This window comes from Protopterus annectens, chromosome 11.part0 (genome assembly GCF_019279795.1).
Source record: "Protopterus annectens isolate FY-2018-M chromosome 11.part0, PAN1.0, whole genome shotgun sequence".
Classification (NCBI taxonomy): Eukaryota; Metazoa; Chordata; order Ceratodontiformes; family Protopteridae; genus Protopterus; species Protopterus annectens.
Window position 1 is genome coordinate 1160781564 of NC_056745.1, and position 13632 is coordinate 1160795195.

The following is a 13632-nucleotide window of genomic DNA, read 5'->3' on the forward strand; positions in this document are numbered from 1 at the left end:
TAATGAATATCTGCTTGTTTTCTCTTGCTCAGAATTCTTGAGATTTCACTCCTGTAAGCCCATCTGATGCATAATAATTGAAGTGTAATACTACTACTTAGTTTTTTATTCTTTCCTTTATAGTTAATACCATTTTCAAACAAAAGATTGATTGATTGTAGAACTGCTTACAACTCGTATACTTATTTTTTATTCCAGATGCTATTTTTAAAGTCTGCACTGTGATACAGAAGGAACCTATTAACAAAACAGTGTCACTTTGTATTTCATGAAACATCTGCTTGCTTCACTGGAACATGTAGTGCTTGACTTTGGATGCTGTGTACTATGGACTGTTTCCTCTAGAGACAGTGTAGAACCAATCTCCCCAATACCACCATTACACCCATGTTCTCCCTCATCTTTTACTGGTTGCATGCTACTTCATGATAGGTCACTTCTGTCACAGTATCACTTATCTGATTAAGTATTTCTTTCTCTCTCTTAGTTTTATGTACATATCTTACACCATCCCATATCTTACATACCTCTAGTCTGCACTCTCTGTGGCATGTTATCATTCAGCCTTAGATTTCCCTCTTGCTCTTTCTCTCTCTCAACTAATTCCCCTTCCTTTTCTCCTTCTTTTTCAACCTCTGCTTAACACCTTTCCTAACCATTATTAGAGCACCTACTTCACGAAACCCATGTTTTCCTCCACTTCTAATACACAAAGCCAATTGCTACCTTTCTCCCTTACTTAAAGTGATACTTTAACTTCTTCTAGCCCTTCTGAATACTGTTACTAGGCAAAAAGCACCCACCTTACATAAATGTTTGTACTTTGCTTCTCTCCTTGATCATCATATCTACTATAATTGGGAAGCCTATGATCAATGTTAGGCACTAGCATACTGAATTTCTATACTCTTCACCAATTCTGTTTAATAAAATTTCCATTTAAATGTGGAGGCAGAGACTGATTCATAATAGATTCATAAGTGTATGTTAGGCTAATGACCACTAGGGCCCTTATAAGCTTAGCCATGTAACCCAAATGTGACCCACAAATTTGATTTATATAGGGGTGGTTTGCTGGCTGCCTCTGTCCATGAGTGACATAGGTGCCAGACTAGAGATGAAGTTCTGATTATCCAGCCATTCATCCAAGTTGAGCTCAAAAAGGGACAGGAAGGAAGTCTGCATCACATGGATGGGGAGCCTGTTCTAGAGAATTGGCATGCTCTGAGAAACATTTCTGTCTCTCCAACGTGTCCTATTTATGTCCAAGAAAACTGTAGGTCTTTTAACCTAGTAATTTTGATGCAGTTTGTTTTGTGAATTTGCAAAAGGTTTATCAAAACAGGGTCCAGGGATGCTTGTATGCTTGGCAAAGATCACCTCTCTGAAGTGTATATGATTCCAGAGTAAAGAGACAGGGTTTTGAGGTGATCAGAGTAGGACATTGTGTTTACTCCCTTTATTCTTTTTGTAAGGAACCTTTGTGGACATTCCAGTTGGTGCATTATACTCTATGATGGGCCTGATGAGGGCTGAGTACAACTGCATGATGACCTCTCTGGACCTAGATGCCATGCCCTTGCTTATAAGTTGAGCAACATAGAAGGACTTTCTTATTACCTTTGACACATGCTGATTACAGTCTAGGTTATTATCTGTATGATTTCCCAGATCCCTAACTAATGAATCAGCCTTTAGGGATGTTTTACTAGTGATGTAGTTACCTGCAGTAGCAGATTTCCCACAAGGTACTTTAATGCATTTTGTGGTACTGATTTTTAAGCCATGGCTTTGGCACCAAGCATTTGTCTGTGTTAGTCCTTCCTGAAGGGTATTCTCATCTTGGGAGGATTCAATGACTGCTCCCAGTTTGCAATCTGTGAACTTGGTTACCCAGACGCCTTTGACACTGGCTTTCACATTTAGTAGATGCCAAAGAGGAGCACAGATGCCTGGGGGTCTCCATTGCTTACCGGCCTCTTTGTGGAGGTGTCCACACTGATTCTAACCTCCTGGGTCCTATCAGTGAACCAGTTAGCTATCATGCCTGCTATGAGGAGTTTATACATAGTTCCATACATTTGTTGACAATGCCAGACTGGGGTACTGTATCAAATGTTTTAGCCAGATTTAGGTAGGCATTGTGCACAGTTTTCTCTCATCCATTGCCTTTGACCTTTTCAACGAAGTTCATCAGATTCAGTAAGCATGACTTTCCTCTGACAAAACCACAGTGAGATGGATCCAGTTTCTGGAGGTCTCCTATGTCTTTGTTGATAATTTCCATGATAATTCTTTCCATGGTTTTGCATATAAGACTAGTCAGACTAGTGGGTTTGTATTTTTCTGGATCTGTTGAAGGTCCTCCCTTATGAAGTGGTTGACTATCGCAGTCCTCCTTTCATGTGGCACAAAACCTATTTTTAAGTCTATAATTAAATAATGACTCCAGGGGTCTTGATAAGTCGTATTTTTGCACTATTCAGCAGGCATCCGGGGATATTGTTAGGGCCAATTGAGGCCATGTTCTTGGCTTTAATGAGTGCAGCCAGTACACGCTCCCTAGTTATAGTTGGAGGGATAGTTGGGGTGAGAAGGGGTAAAGTTGAAACTTAATTTGTCCACTAACACTTTTGCTAAATTGCCAGGCTCAGTGAATGTGGCACCATTAACCACCAGTTCAGCACACTGCTGTGTCATGTTCTTGAGGTTTCTAACATAGCTGAAGAAGGCTTTATGTATATCTTCCTCCTGGAAGGCTATCTGAACCTCAAAATTGGCTTTGCTTGACCTATTAATTAACCCTATTAGCTGCCTATTTAGTTTAATGAGAAAGTTATTATCTTTATAGGAATTACCCTTCCTTTTTTGCCAATTTTTTTTCCTTTTGTCATATATCCTATTAAATTTGGGATGTCACCAGGGTGGTTTGTTTCTGGGGCTAGTCCTGGGCTTACTTATGGTAGGTGCAGCAGCCTCTATGCAGCCATTGAGATGGATGTACAGATTTTCTGAGAGCAATTCTGTGTTCTCTGGGTTTGGAATGGCAAACAAAGGAATATAACGGAAGTGCCACCAAGGACAATCTTGCAGACAAAATTCAGCCTTTAATAAAACAATTAAAAGCTCTTAAAACAAAAACAACAAAAAATGAAAAAGCATTAGCGCCTTTGGCCATAGCCTTCTTCAGATCTGTGGGTTTGGAATGGCACTGAATTTTGATAAACCATCACCAAACAGGTAATTTGCCTTTGGAATAGTTCCTAACTGTTACTGGTTTTAATGGGATTATAGAATTGATTTTGATTTTGAAGTAGACAGCATTATGGTCGGACCTTACCAGAGAGGATGAGATTTTGGGGGGGTGCAGTGTTCTCCCATATTTGTGAAGACAAGTTCCAGTATGTTGGAGTCTCTGGTGGGTGTATTCACTACTTGATCAAGGGTGTTTGTATTTACTAAGTCCAGGAATATCTGTGCCTGTAGATTTGAGGCTGTGTAGAATTTTCAGTCTACAGAGTGGTAATTAAAATCTCTCATGATCGAGATATTAGGTTGGATGGTAAGTGTCTCCAGTAGGTCCAAGTATGCATTGTGAGCTTCTTGGGACATGGAGGGTGAACTATAAGGGACTAGGATATGGTAAGCGATTTTGGCAAGGGTGATCTGCTTGTGGAGGAACTCCAGCATGTCATTCTGTTTGACCTCCCTAATAATATGCTTGTCATTGATGTACATGGAGACACCTCCACTTCTAGCCCTTGTCTGTGTAGCTACAGGTCTAAAATTGTGGAAGGCACTGAAACCTTGCATTGCTGGGGTACTCTTGGCTACAATAAACCATATCTCAGTAGCTGCACAGATGTATATCTTCTTGAGTGTGATGAGGGCTTGGAGGGAGTAAAGTTTTTTATTTAGGCTCCTGGCATTTGGCCAGTGATACCTTGAGGTTCAGTTGAGTTGAATTTACTATGTTGGTAGGTTTATTAACTTGTCATTGCCTAAAAAAGGCACTATGGGGGTAGATAAAGTTTTAGCCAGTATCCAAAAACCTAGAAGGGAAAGGGGCAGACCATCTTTGGCAAAGCAACATGGTCTGTTAGCCATTTCACCCCAAGCTGGCAAATATTGGGTCCCCTGAGAATAACACCAAGAAAGACAGCCAATTGTTGAAATCAATATTTTTTTGCTCATATTGTGGCATCATCTATGCTGCTCAGTACTGGGCTTATACTAGCCTAAGACACACAGTCCGAAAGTTCTATAATGTCTCTCTTCATATAGTCCAGACAGGTATATCTCAGGTCATTTACACCTACATGGACTATGATGGAATCGTACTGATACCTGTGGCATAATGACTTGAGTGTGTGTGCGTGTGTGTGTGTGTGTGTGTGTGTGTGTGTGTGTGTGTGTGTGTGTGTGTGTGTGTGTGTGTGTGTGCGTGTGTGTGTGTGTGCAATTTCAACTACCCCACCATTAACTGGGAAAACTACTCATGTACCAACTCCTTTGCTCAACGCTTTCTGGAATTCATAAATTCCCATGCCCTGGATCAACTTATCCACACCCCCATCAGGGGCAACAATATCCTAGACCTAGTCATTAACAACATGAGTGACCAGTGTTCCACACCTGAAATCAACTCCTCGTTGGTCAGATTCGACCATAAGCTAATCACCCTAAATATCCGCATCCTGCCCCCACCCACCATTAAGGAGACCATGGTAAAAAAATTCTCCAAAGCCAACTTCATGCTTCTTAAGACAGAAATGGTGAACTTCATGACACCCATGCAGATGGACAATACAGTTATGACTGCTGAATCTTACACAAATGCACTCTATAAGCACTTACACGAGTGCATGGATTGTGCTATCCCAAACAGAACCAAGATGCTATCCTCCAAAAAAAAGGAAGCCAATCTGGTGGTCCCCTACCATAAACAAACTGTACAATAGAAGGAAGAAACTGTTGCAAAAGAGAGTAAAATCCCATGAGTGGAGGAGCTCCCTGGTCAGCCTCAGTAAGAAGCTGAGATCCTTTATAAGATCCTCCAAAGCTAGCTACGAAAACAAAATTGCCACTGATTCTAAGGGCAACCACAAAGCATTCTATAGTTATGTCAAAAATCTCAATGGCAACACCCAGATCTGCTCTGAGTTACAGAACAATGGCATGAAAATTACAGAACCAACTGATATTGTCAACATCCTGGAAGACAGGTTCAGTGCTAGATTTACCCCCCTCTCACCCCCTAAAGGGCCTATATCCATACAGGAAGAATGCAGAGTCCCTGTAATCACATCTATGCAGATAAAAGCTGCACTCTCTAAAACCAAAAACACAACATCCCAGGCAGCATTTTACACGAACTTCAGAATGAACTGGCTCCCCACCTAAGCACCATGTTCAATCATAGTGTAACGTCAGGCTTTGTGCCCACTGAATGGCGCGCAGCAACAGTTATCCCACTCTACAAAGGGGGAGCCACCACTGATCCTGGGAACTATCACCCTATTAGCCTGACGAGCCTGGTCTGCAAGGCCATGGAACGTATCATCATGAAACACATAAACAAAGACATTGGTAACCTCCAAACTCTGGACCCCACCCAGTTCGGGTTTGTGAAAGGCAGATCATGCCTTGTGAACCTGATCAACTTCTTTGAGGCAGTCACCAAAGCCGTAGATGAGGGTAAGGTGGTTCACACAGCCTATCTTGACCTCACCAAGGCTTTCAATACCATCCCTCATTCTGGAATTATAGCTAAACTCACTAAACTAGGTATAAATCCCTACATCATAAGATGGGTTGCCAACTGGCTCACTGATAGAATCCACACTGTAAAAGTTGCAGACTTCAAATCTGACTTCAAACCAGTGACAAGTGGAGTATCACAGGGTTCATTACTGGGACCTTTCCTATTTGGTAACTACTTCTCTGAAGTACAGGCTAACACAGAAGGCCTCTGGCTAATGAAGTTCGCAGATGACTGCAAAGTAGGAGCCATAGTTGAGTCCCCAAATGATGTGGACATCCTACAGAAGGACCTCACTGAGATGGATGCCTGGTGTCAGAGGCATGGCCTCAAGCTCAATGCCAAAAAGTGCATTGTCATCCCCTTTGGTAAAAACTCTGTACCCATGAACTACCACATAAACGGCAGTCTACTTAATGCTGAATGTGTGATAAGAGACCTTGGGACCCAGGTGGACAGTAGTCTCTACTTTGATAATCACATCGCCACAGTAGTCAGGAAATCCTTCTATGTGGCACAATACATCACAAAAGGGTTCTCATCCAGGAAAAAAGAGGTCATTGTTCCCCTCTACTCGGCACTCATTAGACCCATTATAGAGTACAATGCCCCTTTTGGAATGTACCTCACAAGACATCTGCAGCAGCTGGAAAGGCCACAGAAGCACCTCACAAAGAGGATTACTGGCCTCAGACAGATGCCCTACACTGACCGTCTCAAAAAACTCCAGCTTTACTCTTTAGCATATCGCCTGCTCAGAGGAGATCTCTGCCTAACATATAAAGCTATGTTAAACCCAGAGCTGTTGGACATGCTACCTAAAGAAATCCCAATCCTTCCGAGCTACATGCTCTAGGGACCTAAACCTTGTCACCACAATAGACAGGACATGCTGGAGGGATAGATTCCTGTCCCACAGACTTCGTATACACTGGAACAAGCTACCGATCTATGCCAAGCAAAGTTCCCCATTAGCACTCTTCAAGAAAAATCTTGATGAGTGGATGGGAAATAGGAAATACAGCCCGGGGATCACTTCTGTGGCTCTGCTCGACAGGGGCACTGGAAATTAACTTTCTTGGGTGGTGTAAGCTAGGGAACCTTGTTGGCTAGGCTTACTTAGCCTTTGGGTCAATAGCCTAGTATCTACCTATGAACCTTACAATGGAGTCCTGGGAAGTGTGTTTTCTTGCTTTAGGGGCTAAGTGTTTGGGGCTTTACTGAAAGTTACAATATGTGTGGTGTTTAGTGTTGTGTTTTCTGACTGCCTTTGGACTTGCTGTGGTATAGCTTTGACAATGGGCAGTATAGGAACTCTTTGTTGTTTAAGAAACTTGCTTTTCAGTGCTCCATCATACATAAGTCTATGTGTGTGTTGTGTACTATGTGAGGTGGGTATTGAGTGTGTGTGGTTTAACAACTTGATGTGAGCTTGTATGAGATAATTTAGCATCCAGTGCAATTGTGTAAGTACACCTCTTGCATACTGTATCTGTTTCTTTAAGGATTTAGTGGTTCTCTGTAAACATGAGACAGTTGCTACATCATCTCAAGATGCCCATATGCATCAAGCTGACTACAGAGAAGTTAGGAAACTGCATATCCATACTGGCTAGTCCTTTGATTGGTGAGATGCTATGGGGTTAGAAGGCTATTCATGATGTTTTGTTGGTGCAGACTAATAAGGGTGATTTATTGGGGCAGATTATGCTTAACAGCACTAAATTTGACTAACTTTAATCTTTACATGCTATTTAATGCTACTAAATCTGTAGGTATTTGCATCTGAAGCTAAACCAGGTGCTCTAAGCTTGTTGAAACATACGGTATTTGCTATATATTGCTGCTTTACAGGGTAAAGTTTTATGGATCGTTTTACATGGAAAATTTGCTTTCTAGGTGTTTGCTTCTGTACAGGGCACCTTTAACCCATGCAAATGCACAAAATTTATAGCAGCACAGTAAAAACAGAAAACTAGCTAATCAGCCTTCTGGCTAATAAAAGTCTACACTATGAGTCCTTTTGTTTATTTCTCAACTCATCTAGACCAAGCAAACACCTCCTGCCACAAGATGAATAAACCCAGTCCTCCTAATGTAAAAACACAGTAGAAGAGACCCGCAAATGCAATGCAACCACAAACCAATTAAACAGCTAGCTGGAAATGCCTTGCTGAAGGTGATTTCAAGATAGTGTACAGCAGTAATAGTGTCAGGAAGAGCAATTCTTTTTACAAAGAATACAGTGAAATGCACACATAAAGCAGGAACCAATAGCAATCACTCAAATAACATAAGCAAGTGTGATTTAGCAATCAAAGTTACCTAACTTTGCCTAGATAGCACTGGATTCACATACAGCACTTCTGGAATGCAGGCTAGGACTCCAAGCTTTGCTGAGCTCTAGGAAAATGAGCAGGAGACAATATGTAGTAAAGGAGGTTTACTCAAGAACAATACTAGTTTGCTGGGTAGGTACACAGTATGAAGGATCTATGGAAAACAATGGAAGGGAAGAATATATAAATAGCTTATACAACAATCAACAGTGATGAAAGAGGGGAGGGACTTTGGAAAAAAGATTACCATAAGGGGTGGGGGCCAGCAACACAGCCTTATAAGGCCTCTACAAAAAATAAGGAACAAGCAGGCTACCTAAAGAGGCATCCAGTCAAAGCCAGTACTAGAGAACTTTCAGAAAGTTTCACGTAATGTATTAGTGAGGGATGGGGCAGATACAGAATGCAACTTTAAGCAGTTAAATGATAAGCAGAATACAAAAACACTAAAGCACAAACTGGAACACAGACAATTCTCTCACTATTGAACTTCTACTACAGTTTAAGGCACCAGACTTTACAGAAATTTACAGTAACACTGTTTAAGGAAAAATGCAGTAATAAATGATTAAGGCTGAAATCTGATAGTAGTATACAGTTCTGCCACAACTATGAATTAAACTACAAGATTATGTCCCAGCAGGGGATAAAATTCAAAAGTATATTTTTTACAAGTAATTCTACTTGTGGAAATAGAAGTTCAGAATACTGTAGAAACAAAATCTTCCCACAACTGTAAATCTGCAACTTAAAATATGAGACTAAGGCCCCAGAACAAACTGAAAATCCAAATAGATAACTGTTTTGGCTGAAACATGGAAACAAATCTGAAAATTATAAAGTAGCATCACCATACAGGTCACTATATGTCCAACTTAAACATTTAAGCAGAATTGAAATAATTGTCTTTCTTTTATGATGAAAAGCTAGTTATTCGCAGTTCCATAACTCTCCAAGTCTTGCATAAAAGACTCTGGGAGGGGTAGCTCTGTAATGGAAAAAGCAGGCTATCTATATAGGTATCCAATCAAATAAATTCAATATTACAGCTCTTTCAGAAACTTTAGCTTAATGTGCTAGTGGGGTAAGGGGCAGACACAGACTCCAACCTTAAGCAGATAAATGATAAACAGAATATAAAAGCACTGGAGAAGAGACAATTCTTTCACTATTGAAGTTCTTCTACAGTTTAAGGCACCAGATTATGTAGAAATTTACCGGTAGCACTGTTTATGGGAACAATGCAGTAATAAATGACTAAAGCTCAAATCTGGAAGTAGTACATAGTCCTGCCACAACTGTGAATTAAACTTGACTAAAACTAAATGCCAAGAAAAGAATAATAGTATCTTTTGGGAATTCATCCACCCCTAGTAATTATCATATTGACAACACACTCCTAAGAGTTGACTCAGTACTCAGGGACTTGAGGACACACAGACAGTAATCTATCCACTGACCATCACGGGTGTGCAGTAGTGAGGAAAATCATTCCATGTTGTGCAATGTATAAACAAAGTTAAGGTATCTAGATCCAAGAAACTCATTGTTCCACTGTATTTGGCATTCATTAGACCTATCATTGAGTACAATGCCCCTTTTGGTATGTACCTAACCTGGTATATCCAACAACTGGAATGTCTACAGAGATCCCTCACTAAATAATACAGGGTGTAACTAACATGACCCTCAGGGTCCTATTCCTGTATTTTGTCTCCTATAGACTTTTGAGGGGGAGATTTATGCCTGGTGTGCAAGGCATTGCCTGATTCCACTCTGAAGGACCTCCTGCATATCCCCAAAACAGACAGCACCAGAATTAACCATTCTAAAGACTTAAACATTGCCTGCAATATAACTAGGACCTGCTGGAGAGACAGTTATGGATTCCAGAGACTATCCCTTCTCTGGAACATGCTGCCCATCCATGTAAAGCAGAGTTCCTCCCTAACCCAATTTAAGTGTAACTCGGACAATTGGATATGGAACAGGAAATTCATCCCTGGTTTGGCACCTATGTCTCCAAAGGACACAGGCAGCCTGTAAATGGTTTATCTCCCAGGCCCCTGCTTACACTTATCGGGGGTATCAGAACTTGTCAGAGATTTGGGATGCATGGCTAGGCTTAAAAAGGCTCTTGTGGTTGTTAGCCTACTAAACACCTATGAACATGACTATGTGCCAGTAGGACTTGAAATACAAACATAACATATTCAGTATAAATCCATTAGATATTCAGCTACATGAACATCATATTTCTAGCTATGCTTTTCACCTATTTTAGATAACCAAGAAATGTCCTTACCTGACTAAAAGAAGTTTATTTCTTTTAGGTGTTACAGAACCTAATCATGTCTGTCCTTAGATGTCTTACATCTAAATTGTCTTAAATTGTGTTTTTCAGTCTAGGTTGTCAAAACTCAAGAAAGCTATCAATTAGAGTCATGGTTAACAATACTTAATATAATATCCTATCCCAGGCAGAAAAATATTTCCTTCCCATCTAATTAAATCTTACCTAATTAATGTTTTAGAAACAACAAGCACAAGCAAAGATGAGGAGGTAGTACTGCCCTCTTCTGGAGGCATTTTCTCCAGTCCACCCTGTGTTTTTTAATATTACCCCAGAAGAATACTGTCCTACTTAATTTTTTTGCAGAACTATATGTGAATGGACATATAACAATCCACAGTGTCTCTTACCACATTTTCCCTTACTCTTCTGTCATTTGCTGTTTCACTTCTTCTTAATCAGATCCATCCTTAGTTAAAATAGCTTTCACTTATTGTGGTGGAATATCACAAAAAACCTCAGCAGTAATATATATCACCATCTAATGCAAATTCTTTCTAGATTACCTTTCCTAGTTAGTACTAACCATTTATACATCCAAATCCTGTCTCTGGTAGTCATTCCCTTTTAGTTTGGGCTGTCACCTTATACAACTCCATTCTCTTACCAAACTGAGTGATCACTGCCCATTTATGTTTGCCTGAGCCTTTGAAATTCTCATTCTATCTCCATTCCTAATTACATGTAGAACCCACAGGGTTTTACTGTCTAATACTCTTACTCATGTGGACTGAACTTACCTGCACCCCTTTTCAAACATGTACAGAGTCTGTGGTTTCTTTCATAAAAACATTCTTATTCAGGCTACAGTATAGTCAGTGTGAATGTAAACTCAGGTATCAGCAATCCCTGGCTAAACGTTTCCTTAAAGCCAAGATGAGACAGGAAAGTCTGCAGGAAACAGCTAAACAGTTAGAATTTTCTGCGCTCCTTCAGTGTTCTAAGCAGATTAGGAAGCAATCGAGACAGAAATCAAGTTGGCCAATACTCACTGCTTCCTGCAGCAATGGCTGTTTTGTTTAGTCAGTGCACTCACTTGTATAGCTGTATTAATAAGCTAAACCCCAGAAATCTCTTAATTCCTTGTTCCTCTAGTCAGTCACAACTGAATTTTGCCATTATAGTTTTCTCCTTGCTAAATGCACTCTTCCTCAGATAGAAACCCCAGTTATCTTCAGCATCCAGCACAGAATCCTTAATCTCTTCTTGCTCTCAGCTAGTCCCTTATTTTCCATCCTCAGACATTGCTTTGCCCATCCACATATAATAATGCCTTCCTTTCACCTACATTCTACTTTTAACAGATTGCCCTAAAGCAAGTTAAACAAGTATTTATTAATTTACTAGATCTAAGCACTGATCTGTCAAATCTGCTTCAACCCACTTTCCTAAAAATAGCCACTGACTTTATTGCAAAACCATTCACCCCCATCTTTAAGTCTTTGTCCCCTAGTGTTATCACATCCCCGTGGAAACAATCTGGTAATTTAGCAACCCTTAAAAACCACATCTCCTAAAACTCCACAGGATGTGAAGCTTATTTTTACTCTTTTTAAATTTCTGGGAAAAATAATATATTTGCAAATATTTGACTTCACTAGCAAATGCAGTCTGCTTTCTCAAGCACAGCCACTTGTTTTTTTATTTGTATCTGATAATCATGATAGTCCAATAGTTTATTTTCAGCAAAAGTCCAGGGGAAAAAAGCTTCACAATGTAGTGCACATGAATAATTTGTTACGCTACTGAAGAAAATAGCAAACATTAAGTCGAACATGACTGCTATCCCACCCAAGACTTGTTTCAATGCCTTGTACCCACCGAGTACTAGGTTAGGCTCCACTTCACTCATGACCCTGACTTAGACAGTGGAAGCTGGTGAACAAATGAATCATCCATTCCGTTCACCAGCTTCCACTGTCTAAGTCAGGGTCATGTGCAATTATCAAGCTGAGCTGCCTCACTGTTAATCTCTAAAGTTAAGACAATCCTCTAGACAGATGTGTTAGTACATTTAGCACAAGTACAATGTAGGATTCCAGTTCTAGGCACACATACCTCATTAAAGTCCTTAAAGTGACATATAATTTGATAGTTGTGAGTAATACTAATCATCCATGGCAGAAGCAGCATCGTGCCTTTGTGGAAAATAATATCTCAGTTGATGTTGTGTCTTTCAGCTTTTTCCAGTTAGGGGTTGCCACAGCGGAACTGTGGTCTGCTAATGATTGGCAGTAGATTTTTACGTGCCGAGTTGCCAGCCCTGACACACAACCTTCAACGAAGGTACGCCCATTCACGAATGTCGCCACACAGAAGACGCTCTATCTGAGAATTGAACAGGACAATGTCTTACTGTGAGGCGACAACGCTACCGCAGCACCACCATATCTCAGTACAAACAACAAATGTCTGGCCTTTACAACTGGCTTAGCAATTAGTGTCAGTTAAAAGGGAGTGTCCAATATGTGTCAGCCAAGAGGGAGATGACTGACCATTCTACCTGCTTTGCCTGAGATGATCTCCACCTTAATCAACACTTTTGCCATCCCCTACAGTTCTTTTTTTAGGCAAGGTAAACCTGCTGCATCTAAAATCTAATCAGGATGGTATAAAAGTTGTAGTTTTCAGTGCTAGATACCTCAGTAAGAAACTACCCACGCTAGAAGCCTTCCTTACCCTAGAAAATATTGATAACAGCATCATTACTAAAACATGATCCACAGCAGTGGCAACAATTTTCCATATTAGAGTTCAAAGTTTATCACTCATTCAAAGTCTCTGTGGAGGGTGTCTCTGTAACTGGTGTTGGTATTTCCATTCTGCATTGACAGTCCATTACTTCAAGACTTATATATGGTTAGATAACCTCAAACTACTTCACAGCCCATCAGTTATAAACAAGACCTCAGAATAATCCTGATTATATACAGAACTCCCTCCATGACAACTACTCCCATAAGGCATATCTAAACAAGCTCGATTCCCTCACAATTGTACCATAAACTATTATTCTTGGGGATTTCAATTATCCACCTGCAAAATAGAGTACTTACAATATTGCAAACAAATATGCCCAGTGCTTCAAAGATTTCAAAAATGCAAATCCACTACAACAAACTGAAGACTCCTCTACTAGAGAATAACACATCTTAGATTTGGTCATTACAAATCTACCA

The 13632-nt window shown here is 40.3% G+C and overlaps 1 protein-coding gene across 4 annotated transcripts in view; it reads right to left on the bottom strand.

Moving 5' to 3' along the window:
• The window catches only part of RELN (reelin), a 3085913-nt gene that overhangs the window by 1345589 nt on the left and 1726692 nt on the right, over positions 1 to 13632 (bottom strand). The window lies entirely within an intron of this gene.